This window comes from Lissotriton helveticus, chromosome 2_1 (genome assembly GCF_964261635.1).
Source record: "Lissotriton helveticus chromosome 2_1, aLisHel1.1, whole genome shotgun sequence".
NCBI classification, from domain to species: Eukaryota; Metazoa; Chordata; class Amphibia; order Caudata; family Salamandridae; genus Lissotriton; species Lissotriton helveticus.
This window is the reverse complement of record NC_136059.1, coordinates 834748200-834764432: the sequence shown is the minus strand read 5'-3', so window position 1 is coordinate 834764432 and position 16233 is coordinate 834748200. Positions and strand designations below refer to the sequence as shown.

The following is a 16233-nucleotide window of genomic DNA, read 5'->3' as shown; positions in this document are numbered from 1 at the left end:
GGGACGTTCACAGGCAACAGGTGGGGGCCCCCTGGGGTCAGCCACCTCCAAGTGTTGTAGTTCACTGGGATGGAGGGCCCTCCGCCATGTACTCGGGACACAGGACTCCGGGGGGGAGTGGAGGGCGTGGGGGGGGTGAGGCTCAGTCCATCATCTTCCTGCCACAAACAATAGAAAGCAGGACCCCATCTAAACCCCCTTGAAGCTCCCTGCCAGGTGTGTGAGGCTGATAGGCTAGGGTATTGTTCTGGCTACTTGAGGGCCACAGGCACTCAGTAGAGTAGGAAGGGCCCACTCTCTGGCCTTATGCAGGGGTTTGCTGTGGGGCCAGATCAGCTGCACGCGGCCTAGTATGGGATGTCCTGCTTGTGGTGAGGGGTCTTTATTGGTGTGCTATTGATGGTGCGCAGCCTCTCCGCAATGGTACCATTGGCTGTTTCCCATACCTCCTTAGGTACGTAAGGCAGCAGCCTATCTGTTCTAATGCTACTGGATGTTCTGTAGTTGGGGCCTCTGCTGTGTTTGCACTCTGAGGTGCTCACACGCTGCAGGATGCGGGCCCTCCTAGCGAATTGGGCGAGTGACTGAGGCCTCCTCTACTTAGTGGTGGCTGCCCTGGGAAGCCCAGCCTCGACGTGTCCAGAGGAGCACAGGTGGGCGCAGGTTCTCGCTGAGCTTCAGGTCTTCTGGGTTCTGTGCCCAATCACCAATTCACCATCGTGGCCGTGGGCTGGGTGCAGATCTTGCAGTCACTTGTAGACGTAGCCGCGGACCAGGCTTCACTTCATGTGCAGCTTCAGTGGCCGCCGATGTCGCCAGGTACGGGGGGACCTGGTGCACCTTGCTGTTGGGGTGTTTGGAGGACACATGATGACGCCGGATAATGCCAAGCTCTATCAGAGCTCAGGCAGGAACGTTCACCTAGGCCGCCATCTTGCCATGCCTCCGAGAACATAAATAAGGGTTAAAGTGCACATAGTGATTATGGAAAGAGGAGGTTAGCCCAGGAGAAGTACAAAATATGTTTCTATGATTTACTCAGCGGCTAGAGAGGGTAGGCCCGTTCAACAGTATGATAGTATGGGTAGCTAGAAATTAAGTAAAGTGCAGATTCACAAAGTAAGATTCACAAGGGAGTATACTTGAGAATTAACTACAAAATCATCAAGAGTGATCAACCAGGGTTCATTAAGGAGGACACACCAGCAAAAAGTTTAGCCAGAAGTGACGCAAAAGGGCAGTTGATAAGGACATAGAAGAGGACATACTGGGATGCTACAGTAAGGTAGATGAGATATGTATAAAGGCTGTCAGAAGAAAGTCAGGAAGTTGTAAGTACCACAAAGATATACAATAGGGTACAACCAACCAGTAATTTTAGGTTAAGAATTTCCTTGTGATTATCAAGGAAAGTGAGGCAGCAGAAGGAGGTGGGCATGGTCGGAAGAATGAGAGGATATTTTCATCTAGAAGTAGTACAAAAGGTAGTGGATAGTTACTCAAATGAGAAAAACTATGTTACTGCTGATGAGTTATCCCAAGGATACTAAGATAATTCTGCAGAAACGTCGAACAGTCTTGGGAGTCAAGAGTTGCAAAGAGTTTATCTAATAGGATTATTCCAGGAGGTTTGTTGTTGGTTGGTATGGATTTACCATTTATGCCCTAACCAATCCAATCTATTATTCTTTATTTAGCACACATTCACCTATTTTCTCTGTAAATATGCGCAGTGTATGTTTTGGTATAATATTTACCAGTCAGCCTAACCACTTCTATGGATAAGCATTCTTCCAACAATGATGTATTTTTGTTACTCTGTGCAATATTTGCGAAAAAAAGGCGTAATTTGTAAATAAATACATTTAAAAAAATGCATTTGAACAATTTATTATGCATATGATACTATGAAAGAAATGTAGACTTTTATAAAGGAAAAAGTCGATACTTGTTTTACTTCTTGTAACAAACCTGTTCTATAAACCACTTCCTCCCTGAGACTTCTGTTTCTTCCTCCACTGAATTATCTGTTGACATTGTGCCATAGGACTGGATTTGGCAATATAATCTGCAGCTAAATAAAATTAACAACTAGGGGCCAGATGTAGGTCGGAAACGGCCGAAATCCGACCGGTATTAGGGTTTTCAGATGTACGGGCATGTTATTTTAAAGAATCTGTAATTTTACCGATTCGGTAAATATACCAATTCAGTAAAATACCGAATCGGTATATTTACCGAATCGGTAAATCCATATGTAGCTGACACTCCTAAGAGTGCCACAGGCCCTTAAGAGTCGGTATTTTACCACACAATCCTATTGTGTGGTAAAATACCGAATTCAGGTGTGCATGCACATCTGTGCATGCACACCTGTGCCATGTGACACACAGACATGCCCTTAGGGCATGTATGTGTGCCACATGTCACACAAGCCTGTACTTGGGGTGCTAGAGGTTGTCAAAGTGACACCCCCTGCACCCTTGCAGGATTCAGTATTTACCGATTCGGATTACCGAATCGGTATTGCCCATTGATTCCTATGGGCTTCAAGGCCCATAGGAATCAATCGGTATTGCCCATTGATTCCTATGGGCTTCAAAGCCCATAGGAATCAATGGGCAATACCGATTCGGTATTCCTGAATTCGGAATTACCTAAATCTGACCCCTTCCCATTTACAGACTCTTAAATACCGAATCGGTAAAATTCGGTATTTAAGAGTCTGTAAATGGGAATTACCTACATCTAGGCCTAAGTCTTTGCTTACTCTTTGGTGGATTTTATCCGTAGATACGTAGTACGTAATAATTTCACAAATGTTGTGCAAGTGCTCGTTTGTAGTCATTTGGGTCCGATTCAAAATGCTTTTTGAGACTAATTGTGTTGCTCCAGACACAGGAATTGTGATGTTTAATTAGGGAGTAGTTCTTACTCAGGCCTTCGATTAACAACATGTTTTTACTGAGTGTAAGAATGTCATAATCCTGAAATGTCTTAAATCAAGCCTAAATCTGTACTAAGAAACAACTGCAGATCAAAAGTGCTTTGGGAACTAAGCCAGGAACTGCAGGAGCAAATTACGTGTAAGACAGCCACAGCGAATAACAGAAGAAGCTTTGTGATCGGCCTATTGTGAATATGTTTCACATCAGTAATAGATTCTGCTGACTTAAGTAATACAACAGTGAATAGATGTTACAAATTGAGCACAGCCTATTGTCATAAAAAAAGTAAAATATTTTTATTGAAAATATGTCTGGCAACAAACAAATAGACATTAATGAGTTGATTACACATAACCTACTGTATAGTCACAGAAATGATGTTCATCAGCACTGTTAATGGAATAGGACGCTGAGGGTCTTTCAATTGCCTGGGAAAATCCAAATTGGTAAAGTTCTAATAATGTATGTTCTTTATTTTTGAAGTTGCTATGTCAAACTGTGTAACAAATAGAAAGTGCCTGTAATTGCTACAAGTGGTCTGTGTCTTATTATTTTTGATAACACACAAACATAAACACACGCATGTGGTGTCTTTCAATTCAACTGGCAAATCAGAATGTCTCTGCTACTAACGTCTTGAAGATACGCACTCAGCCTAAGTCGTTTGACTTTCAAAGGTGCTCTGTGCCAAAAAACAGATTAGCTGGGTCTTAACACACAACTTAGCCAATTAAACATGTGCATAAATTGCACCAGTAAACGAAATACCAAATTCTATCTAACCAAGTGAATTTAAAATGTACTGGCTCCCACGTTGATTTGGTTGTGAAAACGGGTACGGTCTTCCCCAAACAAGCTATATAGCCTTCATACCTTCTCTTTAATATCAAAAATTAAAATAACTTGTTTACTGAAAACTATTGTGAAAATACCTCTGGATTTGTACAGATCTACAAGTAGAAATATATTTTGCTCGTAATTTTACAATGTTGTATACATTATTTATATTAAAGCTTTCAGTCAACAATTTGTCATGACCTGGCATGGAAAGCATTTACCATGGCTTAAAAAAATAAACATTTTTGATAAATAATGACGTCAGCGTACATAGGTGATGGCAAATCATACAAACAACACTTTTATTTAGAAAAATAAACTGAAAACACTGTGTGTTGTCTGCCACATTGTCCCATGAATAATTGACAAATGGTTACAAAATTGTTTATAGATCAAATTCAAAGAAGAACAGGCAATGTTTTAGACTTAGGTGTACACTGTAAAAGACTGACGCCACCAGTTATGTACTTAATTTTTGTTCCTTGGCTGTTCTGTTGCAATGTTATAAAATGGAATTTCACTTTAAAATCAAAAATAGCATTAGCCTTTCTCCAACTCTTTTCATATGATACATGATTGATTCTTTATCTCAAAAGGCGGCCATTTTTCTTTGGGGTTGGGGGGATAATGAAGAGAGGGTCCCTGCTGAGATGAGGAAAACAAGTACATTTGCCTCCAAGTTTTTTTTCTTAGCCAATTCAAGATAAAATCCGACGTGGTCTGAGATGCCGCGAGGCCATCTGTGCAAATGATGGCAGGCATTATACCCTGAACAGAAGTGACTGCACAAACACTAGAAGTGCATTCAGAGGCAACTTCCAACTGCTCCACTGTGCTGCTCTCTCAATGCACGCGGAGGGGAAATGAAGTGGGCTTGCAAGTGTCAGCTATACTTCTGCAGTTCACCTATGGCTTTGAGTTTGTGCATGAGAGAGCAGCAGCCTTGCTTCGGATCCGATGTAAACCGTTCCCTACAGCGTTGCGCTGTATGCGTTACTGTGCTTGCAGTCAATTCCGGATGTCACATTCTCAGACGCATCTGGCTACATGGTTAAACTTCAGTAATACAGCACGGTTCGCTAATTCATCAGCTCACAATTCATTTTTTCCCCTCTAGTTTCAGTCATGGCAACGCTGATTACTTCAAGCGGGGAGTAACATATTTTGTCCTCCCCTTTTATGCTCCTGGTAGTTTTCAAGTGGCTGGAACTTAAGGCTGTGGACGTCGGAGGGCTACGGTTCCAGCTGCCCAAACTGAGGCCACGGATTGAATGACGTTTCGGCGGGTAATCATTGTGCTGTGACTCCGTGCACTGGTGATTCAGCTTCTGGAGTGTTCTCACAGGTCTTGTATACAAGAAGTCAACAAGAAGAACCTGACACGGGTGAAATCAAGGGACGTGCCTCGAGATGTGGATCGCCAGGATGACATCCAGCCCAGGTGCTGTGAGAAAGGAGACAGAGAAGAACGAGTGTGTTACTGTGCTGCATGGAACTCGCAATACATTCACAATGGTACCTTGGAATATACACGGTGAGAGCAAGCAGTCAAATGATGTTTAGCAAGCAGTGAGTGACAGCTTTCTTATCATACAACCCTTTTCTACAAAAAGATATTTGGTTTCACATATTTTGGAGGCTCCTGATCCAGAAATGTTTCCTCTAGTTACAACTAAGACTTAGGTCTAGAATATTTCCAATATGCCACTGCACGTGATTGATAAAAGTAGGTGTAGGTACAATCTACAGTTTAAATCAGACATGTCTTCTTCTGAGGCCTGTGAAGTTCCCCAACAAAGCTTGTGATATATTTGGTGAAAGTGCTCCCATCTACACAGTGAGAGAATTTTCAGCGACTCTTTACGATGCAAGCAATGCTGCCATTTATTGTTTTTCCTAAACAAATCCCCAAAACTGAGTTTTGTTTCTGAAAAACAGAAACTTATGGCCCATATGTATCAACAACTTTCTCTACGGACACAGGATGGGTGAAACCCTCTGGTAAATTTGACCATATGTCTCTGCTGTGAATGGGGTTTTCTCCCAGCGGGTGGGCTGCATTGTTGCTTTTTACCTTACTGCGACCACCATGTCTTGCAGAATCATCATTGCGGGCAGGGCAGCACTCCATCTGATGGATGGATGGCTCTTCAAACACAGAAACAGAGTGCCAGCAGCTGCTGGCTACTGCTGATTCTGTGCTGTTGCATTTAGCAGTAGCGGTCGGTGGTGGGAGTAGCTGCCGGGCGTTGATGTGGGGAGAGGGAAGGGCAGGGTGGGGGGTAGTAATACATGGATTACAGAGGATTACAGGTAAGTAAACATATAAATAAATAAAACGAATTTCGTTGCGTGAACTGCATCGCATTTGGGGATGCAGTGCGCGCAACGAAATTCGTTTTATTCATTTATATGTTTACTTACCTGTAATCCTCCGTAATCCATAGATTACTACACCCAACCCTGCCCCTCCCCCTCCCTACGTCACCGCCTGGCAGTTACTCCCACCACCGACCACTACTGGCAGTTAGCACTATTTTCTTAGCCCCCCCAAAAAATGCATCCTGTAGTCCATTTTGGAGAGGGTGTATTTTGCGCTAAGAAAAGAGCCCTAAATACTGGATTATGCTGCCCACGAAATTGTGCTATATTTAAATGGAATTATGCTACATGAAATAACGCGAGTTAAGGCCACCCGAAAATTTGGCAGATCATAAACCTCAGAATGTAACAATGAAGAAGATAGCCCCGGTTCCTTATTGGTAATCTTCCTTATTTCAAGTACAGGTCTTCCTCGCGACAATATTTACACCAGCATTAGCATCCATCACAGAAACTCCAAAGCAAAAGTTAGCATACTAGCTTGCCATCCTTCCAGTATGACCAAATTCCTCTTCACCCTATTTTGTATAAAAAAGAAGTCGGCCAACCACACAATCTTTTTCCAAAAGGCAAAAAAAATTAAGTCGCCAAACACAGGGCTGGGAGGGATGGGGAAACTATAATGTGGCAAGAAAGACAAGGACTCGGAGTAATGAAGATTACCGGTAAGTAACGGGGCATTACCTCTTTGTACGTCTTCCTTGCCAAAATATTTAGACAATGATCTGATGCCAGTGCTAGAATCAGCTTCATTTATTACTCCAAAGAATACATATATACTCATGGATCATAACTGCACAATTCAAGTTTTAATGCTTGTGATCATCCACAAAGAGGAAAGCTTACTTAACCGCTTTGAGACTACGACTACTTGACCTTCACATTTCTCGGATTAGAAATCAAAACTAAACGCACCAATCCCACCAAACTCCACACCATCTGTCACACACCAGGTGATCACACAGTCTTCACCAAGGAACTAACCAACCTAATAACTCAGTTTACAATAACTGACTTTAATAATGTACACCAGGGTGACTTGAACCTGCACTGGAATGGCACAGAAGACGCCACAATCTGTAACCTAAATAGCCTACTGGACACAACATCCTCAAGCAACCCTGTAATGAACAGACCCACAATAAAGGCTTAACTCTAGACGAGATCATTACTAGAAGTGAGCTTGTCTCTCTTTGTTCCATCTTGCCTATTGACTGGTTGGGCCACAATGAAATACGGTTCAATCTCAAAATACACAACATATCCTTCCCAACACCATCCAACAAACCCACGCACTGAACTAGGAACATCAAGCATATCCCACAAATGGAGCTAGTATTTATGATCAATTCCCAATTACATTTGCAACCTCTCCTTCACACTGTTGATGACCTCACTGACCACTATAGCTCATTGGTGGCAAATGTTCTTGACCATGTTGCACCACTTAAACTAAAAAGATCAAGAAAAATGCATATCCTGGTTCAATTTTGGTCTTAACAACAAAAGAAGAGAACCTAGAGAGACTGAAAGCTCACGGAGTCAGAACCCCCACTGGCACATCTCTCACTCCTAAGATCTGAATGGCATTCCTGCAAGAAACACGTTTCCAGCGAAAAAGCCATTTGTCTTTTGTAATCAACTTTACTATGCGAAGAAACCACAAGGGAGCACTTCAGCATAATACAACAGTAAACTACACTTGCCTCACAAAAAGAAACAATAACCATTAATGAAAGCTGCGAGGAAATAGCTAGCTTCCTCCCACACAAAGTTATAAAAATCGATCCCTGACCCTTGACAATTCTCTGACAGCTCAACCCGCCGGTCCCTGTATCGAAGTACTGGACAGGAACTTTGAACGACACAATCCCAGTACGAGTAATGAGATACCCCGATTGGTGGCTTGAAGGAAGACATGATAGAATTCAGAGGCAAAGCACTGAATCAGCGAATGTTGCTTCCCTTGCAGAACATATCTAGTTCTTAAAAGTGAACAGAAGGACTCATCAGAGAGTCTGCACCTAAAGTGAAGCCTCGGCGAATAATTAATACCAAATGACAAAAGGTAAGAGGCACATTAGAATAGGATTAGGGGAGGGGATAACCCAAAACACTGTAGCAACATAAAATAAGAGTGCCCCTATTACATTTTTTAGAAGAGAGTTCCCAGGAATAAGAGAATATTCACATGTATTCCAGATCAGAGGGACAACAACCGGTACAGAATTTTTTACAGAGATCCACCTACAGAACGTTGAAGAGGTAATAAGTGTTCTTTTTACTAGTAATAGGAATTATTACAACCTATAGCAACTAATTTGAGCGATCATTCTTTACCCAACTCAGATCCAATCACGGACCACTGTCCAACCAAGGATCACTACCTGATGTGGTAATAGAAACATAACATAATTTGCTGACAGGATACCGAGACCATCTAATATCAATAACAGAGGTTAGTAGTGCAACACAAATAGCATTACTGAGTGGAATGTATTACTGAGTGGAATGTAAGATGTCCCAAATATAGTGTACCAGTAAAAAGTAACGAAGAACCGCAAAAAAGATTTACAGCTTGTAAGACTACCATTTGTACATATTTGTACAAGTTATCGAATATGAGAGAAACAATAGAAATTGCCTTGTAGTTTAAAAACAGCCATAATGAAGGAAAATGAAATGGAGTAAAAACAGAAACTGACTAGTTGAATGTTATACTGTAGAGTCGAAATACAGCTGAGAGCATGCATTGATATCTATCTCTTTAACACACATTAGGATACCAGTAATAAGAACTTGATGACCCCGTATGAATATATACTGTCCTGAAGAAGGTGTAACCATATCCACGGCCCAAACACCGAAACGCGTCAACGCACTACGTAAAATAGAATCCAAATAAAGCCTAGTGGGCTCCAGATATACACACATTTTGGATACTGGAAGGCACAGAGAATTTGTGGGAAAGCTATTGGATCTGATTAACTTGTTGTAATATCATCTGTTCAATAGAGACGAGGGGGTTTCTTCTGCTTTTCTTTTTTGTATTTGATTATGTATGATGTTATTATGCTCAATGATTAGACTGTTATTTACAACAAGGGGTGGTGAGGAACAGAGTCTCTGAATTAAGCAGAATACTCTCACCCAGTCAAGAGAGCAGGGCTAGATCCAACACCGTTTTTTAGCTCATTGCACCATCCCAGTTTCAGAACCTGGCTGAATGCAAATTAGTCTGTTCCTGTCCCAGTGCATGATGGGAACAGGGCAAACCAAACTACACAAGCCAATTCTTACACTGGGAAGGAAACAAGCTTCCGGGGGCCGGTTTCTGGCATTACAGCCGTCTTCGGCCCGGCTTGCTTGAATCCTGATGGTGCAATGAGCAAGGGACTCATGTCTGAGTATACCCTTCCACGCTTAGGGTGGACAAAATTATTTACAACAAGGGGTGGTGAGGGACAGAGTCTCTGAATTAAGCAGAATACTCTCACCCAGTCAAGAGATCAGGGCTAGATCCAACACCGTTTTTTAGCTCATTGCACCATCCCAGTTTCAGAACCTGGCTGTATGCAAATTAGTCTGTTCCTGTCCCAGTGCATGATGGGAACAGGGCAAACCAAACTACACAAGCCAATTCTTACACTGGGAAGGAAACAAGCTTCCGGGGACCGGTTTCTGGCATTACAGCCGTCTTCGGCCCGGCTTGCTTGAATCCTGATGGTGCAATGAGCAAGGGACTCATGTCTGAGTATACCCTTCCACGCTTAGGGTGGACAAAATTATTTACAACAAGGGGTGGTGAGGGACAGAGTCTCTGAATTAAGCAGAATACTCTCACCCAGTCAAGAGATCAGGGCTAGATCCAACACCGTTTTTTTTAGCTCATTGCACCATCCCAGTTTCAGAACCTGGCTGTATGCAAATTAGTCTGTTCCTGTCCCAGTGCATGATGGGAACAGGGCAAACCAAACTACACAAGCCAATTCTTACACTGGGAAGGAAACAAGCTTCCGGGGACCGGTTTCTGGCATTACAGCCGTCTTCGGCCCGGCTTGCTTGAATCCTGATGGTGCAATGAGCAAGGGACTCATGTCTGAGTACACCCTTCCACGCTTAGGGTGGACAAAATTATTTACAACAAGGGGTGGTGAGGGACAGAGTCTCTAAATTAAGCAGAATACTCTCACCCAGTCAAGAGATCAGGGCTAGATCCAACACCGTTTTTTAGCTCATTGCACCATCCCAGTTTCAGAACCTGGCTGTATGCAAATTAGTCTGTTCCTGTCCCAGTGCATGATGGGAACAGGGCAAACCAAACTACACAAGCCAATTCTTACACTGGGAAGGAAACAAGCTTCCGGGGACCGGTTTCTGGCATTACAGCCGTCTTCGGCCCGGCTTGCTTGAATCCTGATGGTGCAATGAGCAAGGGACTCATGTCTGAGTATACCCTTCCACGCTTAGGGTGGACAAAATTATTTACAACAAGGGGTGGTGAGGGACAGAGTCTCTGAATTAAGCAGAATACTCTCACCCAGTCAAGAGATCAGGGCTAGATCCAACACCGTTTTTTAGCTCATTGCACCATCCCAGTTTCAGAACCTGGCTGTATGCAAATTAGTCTGTTCCTGTCCCAGTGCATGATGGGAACAGGGCAAACCAAACTACACAAGCCAATTCTTACACTGGGAAGGAAACAAGCTTCCGGGGACCGGTTTCTGGCATTACAGCCGTCTTCGGCCCGGCTTGCTTGAATCCTGATGGTGCAATGAGCAAGGGACTCATGTCTGAGTATACCCTTCCACGCTTAGGGTGGACAAAATTATTTACAACAAGGGGTGGTGAGGGACAGAGTCTCTGAATTAAGCAGAATACTCTCACCCAGTCAAGAGATCAGGGCTAGATCCAACACCGTTTTTTAGCTCATTGCACCATCCCAGTTTCAGAACCTGGCTGTATGCAAATTAGTCTGTTCCTCTCCCAGTGCATGATGGGAACAGGGCAAACCAAACTACACAAGCCAATTCTTACACTGGGAAGGAAACAAGCTTCCGGGGACCGGTTTCTGGCATTACAGCCGTCTTCGGCCCGGCTTGCTTGAATCCTGATGGTGAAATGAGCAAGGGACTCATGTCTGAGTATACCCTTCCACGCTTAGGGTGGACAAAATTATTTACAACAAGGGGTGGTGAGGGACAGAGTCTCTGAATTAAGCAGAATACTCTCACCCAGTCAAGAGATCAGGGCTAGATCCAACACCGTTTTTTAGCTCATTGCACCATCCCAGTTTCAGAACCTGGCTGTATGCAAATTAGTCTGTTCCTGTCCCAGTGCATGATGGGAACAGGGCAAACCAAACTACACAAGCCAATTCTTACACTGGGAAGGAAACAAGCTTCCGGGGACCGGTTTCTGGCATTACAGCCGTCTTCGGCCCGGCTTGCTTGAATCCTGATGGTGCAATGAGCAAGGGACTCATGTCTGAGTATACCCTTCCACGCTTAGGGTGGACAAAATTATTTACAACAAGGGGTGGTGAGGGACAGAGTCTCTGAATTAAGCAGAATACTCTCACCCAGTCAAGAGATCAGGGCTAGATCCAACACCGTTTTTTAGCTCATTGCACCATCCCAGTTTCAGAACCTGGCTGTATGCAAATTAGTCTGTTCCTGTCCCAGTGCATGATGGGAACAGGGCAAACCAAACTACACAAGCCAATTCTTACACTGGGAAGGAAACAAGCTTCCGGGGACCGGTTTCTGGCATTACAGCCGTCTTCGGCCCGGCTTGCTTGAATCCTGATGGTGCAATGAGCAAGGGACTCATGTCTGAGTATACCCTTCCACGCTTAGGGTGGACAAAATTATTTACAACAAGGGGTGGTGAGGGACAGAGTCTCTGAATTAAGCAGAATACTCTCACCCAGTCAAGAGATCAGGGCTAGATCCAGATTCAGCACCATCAGGATTCAAGCAAGCCGGGCCGAAGACGCCTGAAATGGCAGAAACCGGTCCACGGAAGCTTGTTTCCTTCCCAGTGTAAGAATTGGCTTTTGTAGTCTGGTCTGCCCTGTTCCCATGATGCACTGGGCCAGGGACAGACTAATTTGCATACAGCCAGGTTCTGAAACTGGGATGGTGCAATGAGCTAAAAAACGGTGTTGGATCTAGCCCTGATCTCTTGACTGGGTGAGAGTACTCTGCTTAATTCAGAGACTCTGTCCATCACCACCCCTTGTTGTAAATAAATTTGTCCACCCTAAGCGTGGAAGGGTATACTCAGATGTGAGTCCCTTGCTCATTGCACCATCAGGATTCAAGCAAGCCGGGCCGAAGACGCCTGAAATGGCAGAAACCGGTCCCCGGAAGCTTGTTTCCTTCCCAGTGTAAGAATTGGCTTTTGTAGTCTGGTCTGCCCTGTTCCCATGATGCACTGGGCCAGGGACAGACTAATTTGCATACAGCCAGGTTCTGAAACTGGGATGGTGCAATGAGCTAAAAAACGGTGTTGGATCTAGCCGTGATCTCTTGACTGGGTGAGATTACTCTGCTTAATTCAGAGACTCTGTCCATCACCACTCCTTGTTGTAAATACATTTGTCCACCCTAAGCGTGGAAGGGTATACTCAGATGTGAGTCCCTTGCTCATTGCACCATCAGGATTCAAGCAAGCCGGGCCGAAGACGCCTGAAATGGCAGAAACCGGTCCCCGGAAGCTTGTTTCCTTCCCAGTGTAAGAATTGGCTTTTGTAGTCTGGTCTGCCCTGTTCCCATGATGCACTGGGCCAGGGACAGACTAATTTGCATACAGCCAGATTCTGAAACCGGGATGGTGCAATGAGCTAAAAAACGGTGTTGGATCTAGCCCTGATCTCTTGACTGGGTGAGAGTACTCTGCTTAATTCAGAGACTCTGTCCATCACCACCCCTTGTTGTAAATAAATTTGTCCACCCTAAGCGTGGAAGGGTATACTCAGATGTGAGTCCCTTGCTCATTGCACCATTAGGATTCAAGCAAGCCGGGCCGAAGACGCCTGAAATGGCAGAAACCGGTCCCCGGAAGCTTGTTTCCTTCCCAGTGTAAGAATTGGCTTTTGTAGTCTGGTCTGCCCTGTTCCCATGATGCACTGGGCCAGGGACAGACTAATTTGCATACAGCCAGGTTCTGAAACTGGGATGGTGCAATGAGCTAAAAAACGGTGTTGGATCTAGCCCTGATCTCTTGACTGGGTGAGAGTACTCTGCTTAATTCAGAGACTCTGTCCATCACCACCCCTTGTTGTAAATAAATTTCTCCACCCTAAGCGTGGAAGGGTATACTCAGATGTGAGTCCCTTGCTCATTGCACCATCAGGATTCAAGCAAGCCGGGCCGAAGACGCCTGAAATGGCAGAAACCGGTCCCCGGAAGCTTGTTTCCTTCCCAGTGTAAGAATTGGCTTTTGTAGTCTGGTCTGCCCTGTTCCCATGATGCACTGGGCCAGGGACAGACTAATTTGCATACAGCCAGGTTCTGAAACTGGGATGGTGCAATGAGCTAAAAAACGGTGTTGGATCTAGCCCTGATCTCTTGACTGGGTGAGAGTACTCTGCTTAATTCAGAGACTCTGTCCATCACCACCCCTTGTTGTAAATAAATTTGTCCACCCTAAGCGTGGAAGGGTATACTCAGATGTGAGTCCCTTGCTCATTGCACCATCAGGATTCAAGCAAGCCGGGCCGAAGACGCCTGAAATGGCAGAAACCGGTCCCCGGAAGCTTGTTTCCTTCCCAGTGTAAGAATTGGCTTTTGTAGTCTGGTCTGCCTTGTTCCCATGATGCACTGGGCCAGGGACAGACTAATTTGCATACAGCCAGGTTCTGGAACTGGGATGGTGCAATGAGCTAAAAAACGGTGTTGGATCTAGCCCTGATCTCTTGACTGGGTGAGAGTACTCTGCTTAATTCAGAGACTCTGTCCATCACCACCCCTTGTTGTAAATAATTGATTAGACTATGTCACATGTTTTTGTACTTTTGTGCAATGTTGATGTTCAATTAGAATTGTGACTGTATTTTAATGTAATCTATTTTACTGTACTGTATGAGATATCTCCATGTTCAATGTTTTCAGAATAATACTTTTTCTGAAATTTTAAATATAATTTTGTCTCCTATTGTGAAGGAGAATTTCGTATGATTTTTAATAAAAAGACTGTAAATGTTACATTTTAGTTTGGGAACTATATTTAATGAGTACCCCATGGGACACGCTGAGTGAATGAAGTGTGACCACGGTAGAGTAGAGTGAGTGTATATACCTAGGAGGGAGTCCAGGGATATTTCTTTGACTTTTATTGTCTACAGCACCCTGTTCCCTGGAACTAGTGGGGTCTTCTCTCTTTCTTTTACCTCCCTGGGATGGTGGCCTGCTGGGCTCAGCTGACACCATTTATGGGACAGCTTTTTAATGAAGAAGCTATTTTTTTTAAATGCAGTGCATTTTCCTTAAAGGAAATCAGGATGCATTTGAAAAAATAAAATAAAAGTTTTCATTTAATTTTTTAAGGGCAGGCAAGGGTCCCTGGGACCACAGCCTGCCCTTAAAAAAACAGATTTTGCATGCATTTGCAAAGGGGGAGGGGTCCCCTGGGGACCCCTTACCATCTGCAAATGCATTACCACCTACTTGAAGTACATGGCAAATGCGGTCGCAAAACATTAGTACATTCTTTTGAGAAGTGCTATTTGGAAGGAAATTCCTCTTCCAACTAGCGATTCTCAAAACCTATTTAGCGAGTCACAAAAAAATTGGCTATGCATGCGCAAACGGGTTCGCAAAACTATTTGCTCATGCAAAAATGTGTTGCACATCTGGCCTTAAAACTTCTGAAGAAAATCAAACTGCTTATACCTCCTTGCCCCGATTATCTAAGGCAGTAGTATGGATGTATGTCGATACCACGCATACCGTTACAACGCGGTATGTAACAACATGGTTTTAACAACGCAAGTCATTATGCCGACTTGCACTGGAGGGTGCTGGATTTAGGATTAGTGTAAATTACTATTCCAACTCCAGCCTACGTACAGTAGGGAAGGTGTTGGAATAGTAATTCACACTATTCGTTAGTCTAGAGTGCCCTTCAGTGCAAGTCGACATAATGACTTGCATTGTTAAATCCACGTTGTTACATACCGCGTTGTAATGATTGCGTGGTAAAGGATGTTTCCCCAGTAGTACAATCCCTAGTCCTCGCAAAATGTGACTAAGGCAATGCTATCATGACAAGAACCCCTAAAATTTCCCTTTTGCCCCTAAGAACAATTCTCAATGCAGCTGCCAGGAATCAAATGGTTTGATCACAGAACACCCACCCTTAAATAACTCACTTGGCTTCCCATTGAAGGAAGATGCATCTACAAAACAGCGTTTAGCATCCACAATGTCCTACCTACAAAAGAACCCAAATATCTAAAAACAAAACTATCAAGAGCAGGAAAAATCTGGGCTCTGAGAAGCTCCAACTCTCGTCTTCTCATACCTCCCAAACTTAAAAAGAAATCATTGCTTGCACGCTCCTTCCCTGGAAACACCCCCAAGATTCGGAACTCATTCCCTAAGAAGCTATGCCGCAACACCTCCTTTTGTTGCTTCAAACAGGACCTCACATCTCTACTACTCAATGACTACTTCAACAACAACTCGTTGATTTTCGTCTCCCAAAGATCCAACCCTCTTTGACAATTCCCATTGGCGAGGTCCCCTGAATAATGGACTATGCAGGCTTGAATCTGTCTCCATCCTCATTTCCCAATTCCTTGATTGTTTTATATTAATGTGTCCTTACTGTGGACCTCGGTCTCAAACAGCTCGTCACGACACTCACCCACTCCGCCGGACACACGCTCGACCCCATCTTTTCCGCCAGCAACCACGTCACCTTCAGCCACACCACTGAACTCCACTGGACCAACCACAGCTGCATCCACTTCACCATCAAGAAACCCACCAAGCACCACCACCTGCAACGGATCCCCCCACCGCAGCTGCAACAAGGAAACCGAAGATCAGCTAATCAC

The 16233-nt window shown here is 44.1% G+C and overlaps 1 protein-coding gene and 1 long non-coding RNA gene across 2 annotated transcripts in view; one reads left to right on the top strand and one right to left on the bottom strand.

The window, feature by feature from the left end:
* The window catches only part of LOC144818281 (uncharacterized), a 124918-nt gene that overhangs the window by 103533 nt on the left and 5152 nt on the right, over positions 1 to 16233 (top strand). The gene's annotated exons all lie outside the window — the stretch shown is intronic.
* The window catches only part of PRR16 (proline rich 16), a 1136128-nt gene continuing 1123120 nt past the window's right edge, over positions 3226 to 16233 (bottom strand). The window contains exon 3 of the mRNA XM_078675561.1: positions 3226 to 5229. The gene's annotated coding sequence lies outside the window, so the exon portion shown is untranslated. The remainder of the gene's footprint in view (positions 5230 to 16233) is intronic.